Source organism: Cetorhinus maximus, chromosome 15 (assembly GCF_964194155.1).
Source record: "Cetorhinus maximus chromosome 15, sCetMax3.hap1.1, whole genome shotgun sequence".
In the NCBI taxonomy this organism is placed as follows: Eukaryota; Metazoa; Chordata; class Chondrichthyes; order Lamniformes; family Cetorhinidae; genus Cetorhinus; species Cetorhinus maximus.
The window spans coordinates 62,102,597-62,118,263 of NC_135893.1; the positions used below are offsets into that span (position 1 = coordinate 62,102,597).

General features: G+C 42.9%; 1 protein-coding gene across 2 annotated transcripts in view; it reads left to right on the forward strand.

Annotated features, from left to right (window-relative positions):
• Positions 1 to 15,667, forward strand: part of mad1l1 (mitotic arrest deficient 1 like 1) — a 1,010,048-nt gene that overhangs the window by 848,924 nt on the left and 145,457 nt on the right. The gene's annotated exons all lie outside the window — the stretch shown is intronic.

A 15,667-nucleotide genomic window follows, 5' to 3' on the forward strand; every position in this document is an offset into this window, starting at 1 on the left:
TTACTTGCATGTGACTAGCTGTGGCTATTCTATCAGCCCAGAAATTGTCCATTTAAAAAAAAGAATTTAAACGAGAATATGGAAGAGAAACAAATTTCATTCAGCTTTTTTTTGATCTTTTAAAAAAATTAGTGAACAGAGTGCAGAATTTTAAGGCAACAGTGACCAAAAGCAATGCCTTGATGTTTTTACCACATTAGTGGCTGTTCCAGCACTTGCTTTTGACATGCTGGGACCTGTTTTGTTTCAATCCCTTCCAATCTCCTCTAAGTGTTATGAAGTTACAGTTTGTACCAAGCACTGACTTGCAGTTTAAGGTATGGAGCTGGAAACAACTGGGAAAAAGGTGACTACAAGAAGATGCATTCTTATGTAGCTGAATACTGTAATCGCACTGTCATGTTATACTGGCCGTCCAGTTTGCATGAGCTATAAGCGTTCCACCCAATCCCATGGGCTTCCTGCCCAACTAGTCAGTTTAACACTGTACCTGCTGGGGGGTATTTGTGCATTAAATTTGTGCCTTTTAGGTTAAAATGTGGCATTGTTCTTAGAGTTATCTAATGTAGATAATCTTGCCACCGGGATAATCGTTCTTATTTTCCAATGAGTTTCAGCAACATACTTTTAGCTAATGAGTTATAAGTGGTGGTAAATGAATTTAGACCTTGAGTGTGAGAGGATTTGCATTCAAGTTGCTGATAGCAAATTAAGGGATATGGCAAACTGGGAGGATGAATGCAGGAGGACATAGGTTAGCGGAGTGGACAAATAGGTAACAGATGCAGTTCAATGCAGAGAGATGAGAAGTGGCACATTTTAAGGAAAAAAGAACGGTGAAAGGAAGTATATGCACTAAATGTAAATGTTAAGATTCTAAGCAAAGTGGAAGCTCAGGGAAATATAGACTGCAGATCTATAAATCTTTAAAAATGGGAGTGCAGGTAGAAGAATAACATAAAAAGGCAAATGGATTCTGGGTTTTCTACATAAAAATATTGGATATAAAATTAACAGAGTAACGTTTATGTTGTACAAGACATGGGGCGGATTCGCCCCAGATATGCACAAATTACAGTAGCAGGCAGGAAAAATGGCATTTTACCCGCCGGCCACAATGGTGGGTTTTCGCGCTGTATCATCCCATTCATGCCTCATTAATTATGCAGCCACAGGAAACACACCGTCTCACTGGCAGGCAGCCTCTGATTTGCCCGACATGCCATTACCTCACTGTTTCCTCATGCAGTGCGCCATGTTTAAACTGCAGCCGTGCACACCCTCCTTGCAGCCCAGAACTGCTCCAGTGAAGACATGGCCCCAAAAGCCAAGAAAAGTGCAGCCCCCCAATTCAGTGACGCATCCCTGGGGACGTTTTCTGGACACATTGGAGGCCCGCCACGATGTCCTCTGACCCCGCTCTGGCAGCAGGAGGCCTATCAGTCTCACCACTCTGGCTTGGGAAGGGGTGGCAGAGGTTGTCAGTGCCAATGCTGCACACGAGGTCGACCATCCAGTGCAGAAAATGAATGAATGACCTCACTCGTGCCGCCAGGTTAAAGCAGCCAACTTATCAGTCTAAACTCACAAGGCCATCACACATTCACTGGCATCACACTCACTGCCAGCTCAAGGGACATCACCACTCACTCACACACACCCTCACATCTCCATCTGGCCTCACCTCCTCTGGAGACTGCCTCCTCAGCCAGATCAGCATGTGTTCCCACACACACCCTGGGATACCCCCCTTCCTCCAATACAGCCCTTGCCCTGCAGCCTCTTGCCTTGCCTGAGGCCACATTCCCCACCAGCACCGCACCCCCCTTCCCCAAGCAAGCCCTAGCCCTGCAGCTGTTGTAAAGCCACCCCTGCCTTACACTGGCCTGGTAGGCAGAGACCTGCCCATGAGCCCCCCTAAAAGTGATGTATTGTCTGTGAAGCCTGGCGCTGATGAGTGCGAGTGCTGCCCAAAGCAAGGTAGGCAAACAAACCTCAAAGTCCTGAGCAAAGTGCAGCTTGCCAGGTGCATGTCGCTTATGTACAGCTGTGAAACACGCCAGCGCGCAATCACGCTGATGTGCCCAGATGATCTAGCGTGGGGGGAAGATTCAGTGAGCAGGGCTTATATAGATGCTAACTTATGTTGAAATTAGGTTCCTGACGTGCAGCGGCAGGAAACGCTACCCGCCATTGACAGAAGGAGTGGATGATCGCGAACAGGTTTCACGACAGAGTGAAACCGATTTTTGGCCTTTTCGCCATATTGTTTCCACCGCCCCCATCCACCATAACATCCAATGCCAATGGGGCTGGAAAATTCTGGTCATGGATTAGGCTACATTTCGGGCAGTATGTGCATTTTGGAGCAACGCATATAGCAAGGATTTCAAAACCATGGAAAGGATCTACTGAACAGTTGCTAAAATGAAAGCAGAAATTTGTGATTTTAATTACAAAGGAAGGCTTGAAAATCTACTGGAACAAAGTTTGAGGAGAAATCTAATATATATTTTAGGAATTAGGAAAAGCTTTAAAAGGATAAATAGTGAAAGATTGCTTCCACTGGTTGTTGAACTGGTAATAAAGAGACATCAACACAGGGTTATCACGAGAAAAAAACCAGGAAAAGTTAGATTATTTCCTCATACATTCGAACACTCGGGCATTCGAACACGGACAGAGACTATCACATAATTTATAAGGGAACTGAGAAAGTATTTTAAAAGCAAGAATATAAAAAGAAGTTTAGCCCCATCACAAAGACAATAGCTGTGATGAAGCAGCACTCCCTCTGTACTGCACTTCATTGTATGCTCAAGTCCTGAAGTGGGCTTGAACCTACAACCTGCTGAGTCAAGACGGGAGAATTCCACCACCGATCCAAGCCAAGTAAATAATAACCGTTTACAGCAGATTTCACCAAGTATAATCTTAAAAGGAGTTGATGTGCTTTGTTAGTTGTATTTTCATTGTCTCTTCCCACATGGAGCTTGATTTAGATACTTGTATCTGACATCAATAACTTTTCTCCTTCAGTGCTGCCCTTTGGAACAGAGAAATGGTGAAGGTACTCCCTGAGTAATGCAGAGAAAACAGCTGTGTGCATCAGAATAGAATTACAGTGTGACCATATTCATGTCAGCAGGCTTTATTGGGTTTATCCCAAGTTTTCAAGTTGATCTTTTGGGAGGTGTTTATTCGATTTAATCAAGTTGAGTCATAAAATTGGAAGGCTTACTGATGCATTTTGTCAGTCTGATTTGCTTGGTCAGGGCTGTGAGTGAGGGGGAAACTGCCAAGGCTTGCTGGGCCTGGCGTCCTTTAACAGTGAAACTCACTGGAAATGCAAGGTTTCTTTGTTGCACTGTTCTAAAACCTAAAGTTGTCATGAGGTCTGTGATGAACCATGGTTGCTGAAGCACAGATTTGGTTATGGGAAACCTATGATATGCCTGCAGGTACCTAGCGCAGTTTCTGCCTGGGTCTCTCTGCTCCAGTTGTTCACTTGGCCACCAGGCTTCTCTCCTTATTACACTTATTTCCAGATCCATCCTATTGTGACACCAAATAGAACCAGACATGTGGACTCAACCTGCGCAGAAGAAACCATACTGTTGTCTTTCATGGGTGCCTGTTTCCAGTTACCTGCCTGTGTAGTATACTAAGTTAAATACTTTCCATTAAGTCAAGCTTCCTCTTCACCTCTTCTCTTCACTGGATCTATGCAGTGAGTAAACTGCATACTGATGCAGTACTGATGAGAAGGGACTAAATTCACCACATTACAACAAGAGATTAATTTGATTGGATAATTGTGATGGTGGATTGCAATCCTGTTAAATTTACAATTGTTGGCTGGGAGTATAGATTTAACAGGATTGCAAATAAAGCAAGACAGTTTATCAAGGACTAATGCTTCTGTGTTAATGTATTCGTTTATATTAGGTATGGGGCCTTGGCAGATTCAATAGGTTACATTGAAATACAATCAAGCAGTTTATGTTCAATTTTTAAAGCAAATTCTAAGGTGGGACCGGTAGATTTCAGCATATTAGGGTTAAGGTAAGGGAAAGCTTTGCGGAATTAGAGTGTAAGATGGTGGGCAGACATACATTTGGCTGGTTTAAGGTTTAATCAGAAGACGAATATGCCTTTATTTGTTCAATGGTCCAGATTTCACTGACCAGGGCTGCAGTTATGTATGCAGTTGACTTAGTAAGGTGAAGAGGGTAGGGCAGTGCAGATTTAGTGAGTTGAGGTGTAAGCGGCAAGTTCAGATTTGACTGAGTTCTGACAAAAGTTCATCAACCTGAGATGTTAACCATACTTTGCATTCTCCAAAGATGTCACCTAATCTGCTGAGTGTTTTCAGCACCTTATGTTTTTATTGCAGATTTCATTGAGTTGATATGGTGGCGTAGTGGTATTGCCACTGGATTGGTAATCCAGAGACCCAGGGTAATGGTCTGGGGACACGGGTTCAAATCCCACCATCTGCCATGAATTCAATGAAAAACTTCTGGAATTAAAAGTCTTGCCAATTGTCGTAAAAACCTATCTGGTTCACCAACCTGCAGATGCAGTATAATGTGGATAAATGTGAGGTTATCCACTTTGGTAGCAAAAACAGGAAGGCAGATTATTATCTGAATGGGTATAAATTGAGAGAGGGGAATGTACAACAAGACCTGGGTGTCCTCGCACACCAGTCACGGGAGGTAAACATGCAGGTAAAGAAGGCAAATGGTATGTTGACCTTCATAGCGAGAGGATACAAGTACAGGAGCAGGGATGCCTTGCTGCAATTATACAGGTGAAACCACACCTGGAATATTGTGTGCAGTTTTGGTCTCCTTATCTGCGGAAGGATGTTCTTGCTATAGAGGGTGTGCAGCGAAGGTTTACCAGACTGATTCCTGGGATGGTGGGACTAATATATGAGGAGCGATTGAGTTGGTTAGGATTATATTCGCTGGAGTTCAGAAGAATGAGGGGGGATCTCATAGAAACCTACAAAATTGTAACAGGACTAGACAGGGTAGATGCAGGAAGGATGTTTCCGATGGTGGGGGAGTCCAGAATCAGGGGTCACAGTCTGAGGATACGGGATAGACCATTTAGGACTGAGATGAGGAGAAATTCCTTCACCCAGAGAGTGGTGAGCCTGTGGAACTCGCTACCACAGAAATTAGTTGAGGCCAAAACATTGTATGTTTTCAAGAAGGAGTTAGATATAGCTCTTGGGACGAAAGAGAACAAAGGATATGGGGAGAAAGCGGGAGCAGGCTATTGAGTTGGATGATCAGCCATGATCATAATGAATGGCGGAGCAGGCTCGAAGGGCTGAATGGCCTACCCTGCTCCTATTTTCTATGTAAATCTGCCGTCCTACATGTGACTCCAGATTTCTAGCAATGTGGTTGTCTCTTAAATGCCCTCTAAACAAGCAATTGGGGATGGGCAATAAATGCTGGCCTAGCCAGCGACGCCCACATCCCAAGAAAATTTTTTAGAAATGTAACAGAACATGTGGATTTGGCTGAGTTTGGATGCAGTGGAGTGTAAGTTTGGTTTTGGTTAGATAACTCTCATGTAAAGTGCCTTATCAAAGCACTTTCTCAAGGGCAATTAGGGATGGGCAATGCCAAATAAATTTTAAAAAGGTGCTATATAAATGTAAGTTGACATTAAGTTTAGGCTATAGGGAGTTTTGTTTCCGCAGATCAAGAATTAAATCTAATAACGTGTTTTCAGGCACAACAAGCTACTTATTGGTGTAAGAGAATCAAAAAGTAGATAATTCCAATGCTAAATGCAAAGGATGCTTTTAAGTGAAATTGTGTTATATCTTTTGTTTGTGTAGAAAATCTTTGCGAACAGAGCTCAGAGGCAGCAAGAAAAGTCTCATTTTAAGGAAAGCAGTGTTCCTTCTATTACATGTCATTAAAAAAGGATTGAAAATATCACAGCACATGGAATTAAAAACTATTGCAGTGTGTATTCAAATTATTAGATACTGCGTCATAAGAATTCATTGAGATGGGACTGTGTTAGGAAGTGATTGCTATTCTGTTCATTAAATCCTATTGCATGTGTGTTCTTCTGGGTTTTCAACAGCTCAAGGAAGACTTGTGTATGGAAGAGCTCCACAAATTCATTTAAGCTTTACGTTTTTATATTCTGGTAGTAAATTATGCTGATCCCTGCTGACTTGCAAGCATTTCTACACCTCCTCATGCAATGTGACCTGACTCTGTTTAGAACTTGAGAATTTCTTTACTATATGAAGTTAATCAGGAAGTCATGTTCCTGATTATCCAAATAAGACAGAGAAATGGAACCAGAGGCAAATGCTAATTTTTAGTTATTAAACTAGTTAAGTATTAAAAAGTCCTGTTGTATCAGTGTTAGTTTCCTAAGCAAATGGTAACCAGTTTAAGATCTCAGGCTTCCTGTCATCCAAACCTGTCAGCCATACCTTCAGCTGCCTAGGCCCTAAATTCTGAATTCCATTTAGAAACCTCGCCACTTCACTATCTCTTTCTTACTTTAAGACACTTTTCAAAATCTACCTCTTTATCTATCCCAATATCCTCTTATGTAACTCAGCTTTAAATTTTGTTTAATAATGCTCCTGAAATGTGACTTTGGATGTTTATATAAATATAAGCTTTTGTTGAGGGGGGTTGTGGGTAAAGCCCATGGGACAGATAAAGAGAGTGCTTTTCAGAAGCAGACTGCTATTCTATTTGAGGGAGGGAATGTGCAGATTGACATTATCTGTTGTCATTGACAACAGTTTGCCCTGGTGGTTGATACTGCCTAAGAGAGGCAAAGAAAAACAGAAGTGTTACAGCTATTTGGAGGCTATTTGGCCCATCACGTCTGCACCGATTCTCCAAATGAGCAATTCACTTAGTGCGATTCTCCTGCCTTCTCCCCTTAAACCTGCACATCCTTCCTTTTCATATAGCTGTCTAATTCCCTTTTGAATGCTTCAATTGAACCTGCCTCCACTACACTCTAAGGCAGTGGATCCCAGACCTTTGCCAAATGGAGAGAAATGATTGTCTATATTTTCCAATGGAATTTTGAAAATAAGTAAAGGGATTGTAAAGAAAGCTTTTGGCATACTGGCCTTCATAAATCAAAGTATTGAGTATAGGAGTTGGGATGTTATGGTGAGGTTGTATAAGACATTGGTGAGGCCAACTTTGGAGTATTGTGTGCAGTTCTGGTCGCCTAACTACAGGAAGGATATCAGTAAGATTGAGAGAGTGCAGAGAAGATTTACTAGGATGTTGCCGGGTCTTAAGGAGTTGAGTTACAGGGAAAGATTAAACAGGTTAGGACTTTATTCCTTGTAGCGTAGAAGAAAGAGGGGAGATTTGATAGAAGTTTACAAAATTATGAGGGGTATAGACAGACTAAATGCGAGTAGGCTCTTTCCACTTAGATTAGGAGAACTAAACACGAGAGAACATGGCTTTAGGGTGAAGGGGGAAAGGTTTAGGGGGAACATTAGGGGGAACTTCTTCACTCAGAGAGTGGTGAGAGTGTGGAACGAGCTACCATCTGACGTGGTAAATGCAGGCTCAAAGTTTTAAGAATAAATTGGATAGATACATGGATGGGAGAGGTCTGGAGGGTTATGGACTAGGTGCAGGTCAATGGGACTAGCGGAATAATATTTTGGCACAGACTAGAAGGGCCGAATGGCCTGTTTTCTGTGCTGTAGTATTCTATGGTTCTATGGGAGTGACATCTGAATGTGTTATTCATGCCTTCTATAAGATTTGCCATTGCTATCTATATTGTCTTCAGAAAAATTGTAATCTCGTCAAACTAAGGGTAAGGCTTCATACTTTGTTTTGGCACTTTATTAGACAAGTGTAGCACTGAAGGTTAACCACTGGTTGCCATCATTTTTCTTTGTAAATACTGCACTAGCAGCACCTAAGGTTAGAATAAACATACAGCGATGAAAACTTCCATTTTTGATTTCTTTAATATAGGCAGAGTTTGATATAGTCATAAGAAATAAAAATGAAGAAATTAGGAGAGAGATCCAAAAGTTTAGGCCAAGAGGTGGGTTTTGAGGAAGTTGGTAAGTTTAAGGTGGGACTTCCCCAACATTTGGAAATCAATGGGACTATTCAAGGATGTAGATGAAACATTGGATCTGCCAAAATTACTAAATATTTCGCCCCTCAAAAAATAATGTAGCATTGCATTTTGAAATACATAAAAGTGTATTACTTTATATTTCTGAAAAAACCAATAAAGTACCCCCAAATCAGGGGGATTTACCTAAAAGTTAGGGAGACTAAATATATAAATAAAAGTGCAGTATAATTGAGTCTGCAATATATTGGAGAGTAATTTTAAACTTAATTTACCGTATTATTTTAATTTTGCTGTCTTTCTCTGTCTCTGGTTGCATTTAAGCAGAAGCTAGATAAGAACATGAGGGAAAAAGGAATAGAAGGTCATGCAGGTAGGTTTAGATGAAATAGGGGTTGGAGGAGGCTCAATTGGAGCATAAACCCCGGCAATGACCAGTTGGGCCAAATTGCCAATTTCTGTGCTGTAAATTCTATGTAGTTCCATCGATCCACCAATCCTCCTTTTTGTGATTATTGTCTATTTCTCTCTTGTACAACCAAGATCCTTCAATTACTACGCTTTTTAAATAAGCCCAGATTCCATTGTACTACAAGAAACAAAAGAAGCATCCCCTCTTGGGAAACCTTTGTAAAGTGACTGTCAAACAAGAAATCTGCACTGACCCATCACATTAGAGTTCATGTTTTTTCACATAGGTAACAAAAAATGGAAACTCCTGTAATATGAGCATTGGTATGAAAACAGAAGCCCAGAGGAACTGAAATTTCCTCTTGGCCTTCTGCCCTGTTTAAACAGTGCATTTATGTGGACGCGTAGGTGGGTGTTTGGCTTGACATCTGCAGCACACATCTGATTAAACCAACCTGCTGTACTCACTGGGGATTGCAAGCAGTTCAGATTGACTCAGAATCAGTGCTAATTGGGTGTAGTAAAACACCAGCCCACTGAAGTCAAGGTGTTGCAAACCTAGCCATTAAAAACTGATTGTTTAGCTGTAACGTTACTGCACAATTATCAAGATTTCTGTTAGAGCCAACCAAAAAATGCAACCACAGTAATTTTTTTTCTTTTTCAACCTAGCAACAGACTGCTACTTACCTTTGACCTTTTTTATTCTCTCTTCTTCCTCACTGCCCCATGTGCATTTTTTTTAAACTGCGGACTCAAGTTGGGGCACAGTTCCACAGGTCCTATGCTACTTCTAATTGACCTCTCAAAGAAACTGTAAGATTCACGGCGCAGGAGGAGGCCATTCGGCCCATCATGCCCATGCTGACCAAAAAAGAGCTACCCAGTCTAATCCCATCTTCCAGCTCTTGGTCCGTAGACCTGTAGGTTATGGCACCTCAAGTGCCTATCCATGTGTTTATAAATGCGATGAGGGTTTCTACTTCTGCCACCCTTTCATGTAGAGAATTACACACCCCCGACGCCCTCTGGGTGAAAACAAATTAATCCTTTTTATTCATTCAGGGGATGTGGGCATCACTGGCTATTATTGCCCATCCTTAATTGCCCTCGAGAAGATAGTGGTGAGCTACCTTATTGAACCACTACAGTCCATGTGGTGTAGGTACACCTGCAGTGCTGTTAGGGAGGGCGTTCCAGGATTTTGACCCAGTGACAGTGAAGGAACGGCGATATATTTCCAAGTCAGGAGGATGAGTGACTTGGGGAGGAACTTCCAGTGGCGGTGTTCACATCTATCTGCTGCCCTTGCACTTCTAGATGGTAATGGTCATGGGTTTGGAAGGTGCTGTCTTAGGAATCTTGGTGAATTCCTGCAGTGCACCTTGTATAGGGTACATACTGCTGCTACTGTTCATCGGTAGTGGAGGGAGTGAATGTTTGTGGATGTTGTACCAATCAAGCAGGCTGCCTTGTCCTGGACGGTGTCAAGCTTCTTGAGTGTTGTGGGAGCTGCACTCATCCAGGCAGGTGGAGAGCATTCCATCACACTCCTGACTAGTGCCTTGTAGATGGTGGACAGGCTTTGGGGAATCAGGAGGTGAGTTACTTGTCGCAGGATTCCTAGCCTCTGACCTGCTCTTGTAGCCACATTATTTATATGGCTAGTCCAGTTCAGTTTCTGGTCAATGGTAACCTCCAGGATGTTGATAGTGGGGGATTCAGTGATGGCAATGCCTTTGAATGTCAAAGGGATTCTCTCTTGTTAGAGATGGTCATTGGCTGGCACTTGTGTGGTGCTAATGTTACTTACCACTTGTCAGCCCAAGCCTGGATATTGTTCAGGTCTTTCTGCATTTGGACATGGATTGCTTCAGTATCTGAGGAGTCGCAAATGATGCTGAACATTGTGCAATCATCAGCGGACATCCCCACTTCTGACCTTATGATGGAAGGTCATTGATGAAGCAGTTGAAGATGGTTGGGTTGAGGTCACTACCTTGAGGAACTCCTGCAGTGATGTCCTGGAGCTGAGATGACTGACCTCCAACAACCACAACCATCTTCCTTTGTGCTAGGTATGACTCCAACCAGTGGAAAGTTTTCCCCCCAATTACCATTGACTCCAGTTTTACTAGGGCTCCTTGATGCCACACTTGGTCAAATGAGGCCTTGATGCCAAGGGCGGTCACTCTCACCTCACCTCTGCAGTTCAGCTCTTTTGTCCATATTTGAACCAAGCTGTAATAAGGTCAGGAGCTGAGTGGCCCTGGCAGAACCTAAACGGAGCATTAATGAACAGGTTATTGCTAAGCAAATGCTGCTTGATAGCACTGTTGATGATACTTCCATCACTTTACTGATGATGATAGACCGATGGGGCAGTAATTGGCCCGGTTGGTTTGTCCTGCTTTTTGTGTACAGGACATACTTGGGCAATTTTCCACATAGCCGGTTAGATGCCAGTGTTGTAGCTGTACTGGAACAGCTTGGATAGGGGCACGTCAAGTTCTGAAGCACAAGCTTTCAGTACTATTGCTGGAATATAGTCAGGGCTTATAGCCTTTGCACTATCCAGTGCCTTCAGCCATTTCTTGATATCACCTGGAGTGAATTGAATTGGCTGAAGACTGGCACCTGTGATATTGTGGACCTCCGGAGGAGGCCGAGATGAATCATTCACTCAGCACTTCTAACTGAAGATTGTAGCAAATGCTTCAGCCTTATCTTTTGCACTGATTTGCTGGGCTCCCCCATCATCGAGGATGGGGATTTTGTGGAGCCTCCTCCTGCATTGAGTTGTTTAATTGTCCACTACCATTCATGGCGGGATGTGGCAGGACTGCAGAGCTTGTTTGTTTGTTTGTGGGATCGCTTAGCTCTGTCTTTCGCTTGCTGTTTATCTTGTGTGGCAAGTAGCCCTGTGTTATAGCTTCACCAGGTTGACGCCTCATTTTTATGTATGCCCGGTGCTGCCCCTGGCATGCCCTCCAGCACTCTTCATTGAACCAGTGTTGAGCCCCTGGCTTGATGGTAATGGTAGAGTGGGGAATATGTCGGGCCATGAGGTTACAGATCGTGTTCGAGTATAATTCTGCTGCTGCTAATGGCCCACAGCTCCTCCTGGATACCCAGCCTGGAGTTGCTAGATTTGTTCAAAATCCATCCCATTTAGCACGATGGTAGTGCCACACAATGCGGAGGGTATCCTCAATGTGAAGACAGGACTTGATCTCCACAAGGACTGTGCAGTGGTCACTCCTGCTGACACTGTCATGGACAGATGCATCTGCGGTAGGCAGGTTTGTGAGGACGAGGTCAAGTATGTTTTTCCCTCTTGTTGATTCCCTTACCACCTGCCACAGACCCGGTCTAGCACCGATAGGACTCGGCCAGCTCTGTCAATAATGGTGCTACCAAGCCACTCTTGGTAGTGGACATTGAAGTCCCCTATCCAGAGTACATTCTGTGCCCTTGCCACCCTCAGTGTTTCCTCCAATGGTGTTCAACATGAACACCTCTCCCTCAGCTGAGGGAGAGTGGTAGGTGGTAATTGGCAAGACTTTTCCTTGCCCATGTTTGGCCTGAAGCCATGAGACATCATGGGGTCCGGAGTTGATGGTGAAGACTCCCAGGGCACCTCCCTCCCGACTATTTACCACTGTGCTGCCACCTCTGCTTGGTCTGCCCTGCTGGTGGGATGTAAGATATGATTCATTGAGGATGACTATGTTAGGCTGTTGCTTGACTAGTCTGTGAGACAGCTCTCCTGATTTTGGCACTAGCCCCCAGATTTTAGTAAGACTGGCTTTGCAGGGTTGAGAGAGCTGAGGTTGCTGTTTCTGGTGCCTAGATCGATGCCAGGTGGGTCATTCCTTTTTTGAGACTTTGTAGTGGTTAGATGCAACTGAGTGGCTTGCTTGTCAACCACATGTCATATGTAAGCCAGAGCAGGTAAGGATGGCAGATTTCCTTCCCTAAAGGACCTTGGTGAACCAGACGGTTTTGACAACAGTCAACAATGGTTTCATTAGACTTGGCGGAATTTGAACCTGGGTCCCCAGAGCATTACGTTGGGTCCCTGACCTTGCTGGAATACTAGTCCATTATGCCATCGCCTCCCCCTCAATTCCCCTCTACCAATTAACTTAAATCTATGCCCCCTGGTTATTGACCTCTCTGTTATTAGAAATAGGGCCAGCTTTTCCACTCTACCTAGACCCCCTACACCTCAATTAAACATCCCCGTAGCCCCCTCTGTTCCAAAGAAAACAACTGCAACCTATCCAATCTTTCCTCACAGCTGAAGTTCTCCATTCCTAAATCTCTTCTGTACCCTCTTTCTAGTGCAATTACATCCTTCCTGTAATGTAGCAATCAGAACCTTACACCGTACTCTAGCTGTGATTTAACTAGCGTTTATACAGTTCTAGCATAATCTTCCTAGTCTTATACTTCAGGCCTCTGCCAATAAACAAAATTATCCCTTATGTCTTCATCTACCTGTCCTGCTGACTTCAGGATCTGTTGACATGCACTGTGCCCCTCTATACTTTTCATAATCCTGCCATTTATTGTATATTCTCTTACCTTGTTTGCCTTCCCCAAATGCATTAATTCATACTTTTCCTGATTGAGCTTCATTTGCCACTTTTCTGCCAAACAGTCCATTGCTGTCTTCCTGCAGTCGACAGCTTTCTTCCTCACTATGAATGATATGGCCAATTTTTGCATAATCTGAAAACTTCTTAATCACCCCCTACATGGAAATCTAAATCATTGATATTTAACACGAACAGCAAGGGACCAGTACTGAGACCTGCTGAACCCCACAGGAAACAGCCTTCCAGTTAACTGTACCCCTTTGCTTCCTGCCACTTAGCCAATTTTGGACCCAGCTTGCTTCTCTCCCTTGGACCTCATGAGTTGCTAATTTTCTGATTGGTCTGCCACGTGGGACCTTGTCTAAAACTTTGCTAAAATATATTTAGACCACATCAAATGTGCTACCCTTATCGACCCTCCTTGTTACCTCCTCAAAAAATACAATCATGTTAATCAAACGCTATCTTCCCTTACAAATTTATGCTGGCTGTCCTCAACGAATCTATGCCCCTCTAAATGACGACCTATGCCGTCTCTTAGAATTGTTTCTAATAACTTGCCCACCACTGAGGTTAACTGTAATTACCTGGGTTATCCTTTTTTTCCTTTTTAAACAAAATACAACTGTTCCTTGTATGTTTGCCCATGTATTTTGTCCGTGTCCTCAGACGTGAAGTACAATGTGACTATTAAGTCGTATGGAGAAGCATTTTATCTGAGCCTAATCCTAAACTAATTCAGTAGCGACACGCTTTCCAGTGGGTGTCACTGGGCAGAAGCTAGGAGCTGGTATCTTGACTGCCTATATTCCCCTCCTTAGTCGAGGAGAGCAGAAGCCAATTGTGGTACTCCAGTGCCAGTGCTATGGATTGGAATCCAAAACAGTATAAACTGTAAACTCAGTGATTTGAGTGGATTGGAATCTGGTGAATGTGTATAGTAAATAAAATTTTAATTTATATAGCCTCTTTAAGGCTGTAAAACTCCCCAAAGCATTTCACAGAATTGTAATCAGACAAATGCTGAATCGAACTAAATAATTGGATACCTGGACAAGTGACCAAAAAATTAAGCCAAAGAGCTAGATTTTAAGGAAGTCTCAAAGAAGAAAAGGGAGAAACAGAAGTGAGAGATTAAGGGAGTGAATTTACCAAAGCAACTAATGAAAACAGGTTTGGACTTAGATAATAGAAACAATAAAGTAATCCCAATATTGGAATAAGGCTAGTGGAAACAGTTTGAATTTGATGCCTGCTATGAAATTATGAGGCATACGGGTGTATAATGCATTGAAATACTTGTCGTAATTGAGACAGAGCACTTTATCAAGGGAATTCAGATTAGAACAGTCCACACTGAGTGTTGATATGAAATAACTTCCAGAAAAAAGAACTACAGCAGGGTGTGTGAGCATTTTATTTAAACGAGTCCCCCCGAAAACATAAATTTATTCTCTGTCTTCAAGAATCATACATACAGATGATTTAAAGCAGCACATTTTCAACATGAAATACCATTAAAATGCCAGTAGATCTTTGCGGGCAATGCCCATGGTGAATTGGATGTCTCTCTTATATGTCGGTGCTTCTTGATGGTGGAGGATTTTTCTCTCTCTTTTCTCCCTTCCTCCCCCTCTCTCCCTGCCTCTCCCTTCCTTCCTCCCTCTCTCTCTCTCCCTTTTCTCTCTCTCTCTCTCTCTCTCTCCCTCCCCCTGCCTCTCTCCCCCTGTCCCCCTCCCTCCGTCTCCCACTTTTCCTCTTTCCCCTTGTCCCACCACCTTTCTGACTATTTCTCTCCCTCTCCCTCTATTTTATCTCTCCCACTTTTTCTCTTTCTCAGTCTCTGTCTATTTTTCCTGTCTGCGTCTTTTTCTTTCCTTTGTCCCTCCCTTTCTCTCTCTCTCTTTCTTGTGTTTTTCTCTCTATCTCTTTCTTTCTCTCCATTGCTCTTTATTTTGCTCTTTCTCTTCCCATTCCTTGTTGGCAATCAGAGCAGAAGCAGAAGTCCTGAACAAATATCCCCTCCCTGACCAAGATACCCGAGTCCAAGAATGCGATGCCAACCAATACCCTGATGGAGATTAACTAATGGATCAAAGGCCATGGACTGGTCTATATGGATCAACAACTCACTGGGTAATGGAGCCAATGAGTTGACCTTCCACAAACGCATCTTCAAAAGCTTGCACCTGTACCCACTTCTCTTATACGAATGCTTACTTCCTGTTGCCATGTTTTTGCCTCACCTTTGTGTCAACTTTTCTTATTATAAATGCTAGACCCATATTTATAATGTAATCTGCTCTGTGAATGGTTCAAGCTGTAATTACAAGTTCCCAACAGTGGTGGCACTGTAATACCTCAGTTTTGCCTCCCAATTTTTTCAGCCTGTACAAGGGAATATCCTACGAACTAATTAACTCTGTTTACTATATTATTGTAAGTTTTATTTGAATAGCATAAACTTCCACATAATAAGTATCGAATATGTGACTTTAAAATGGGAACAAAATAAAGCACATGCA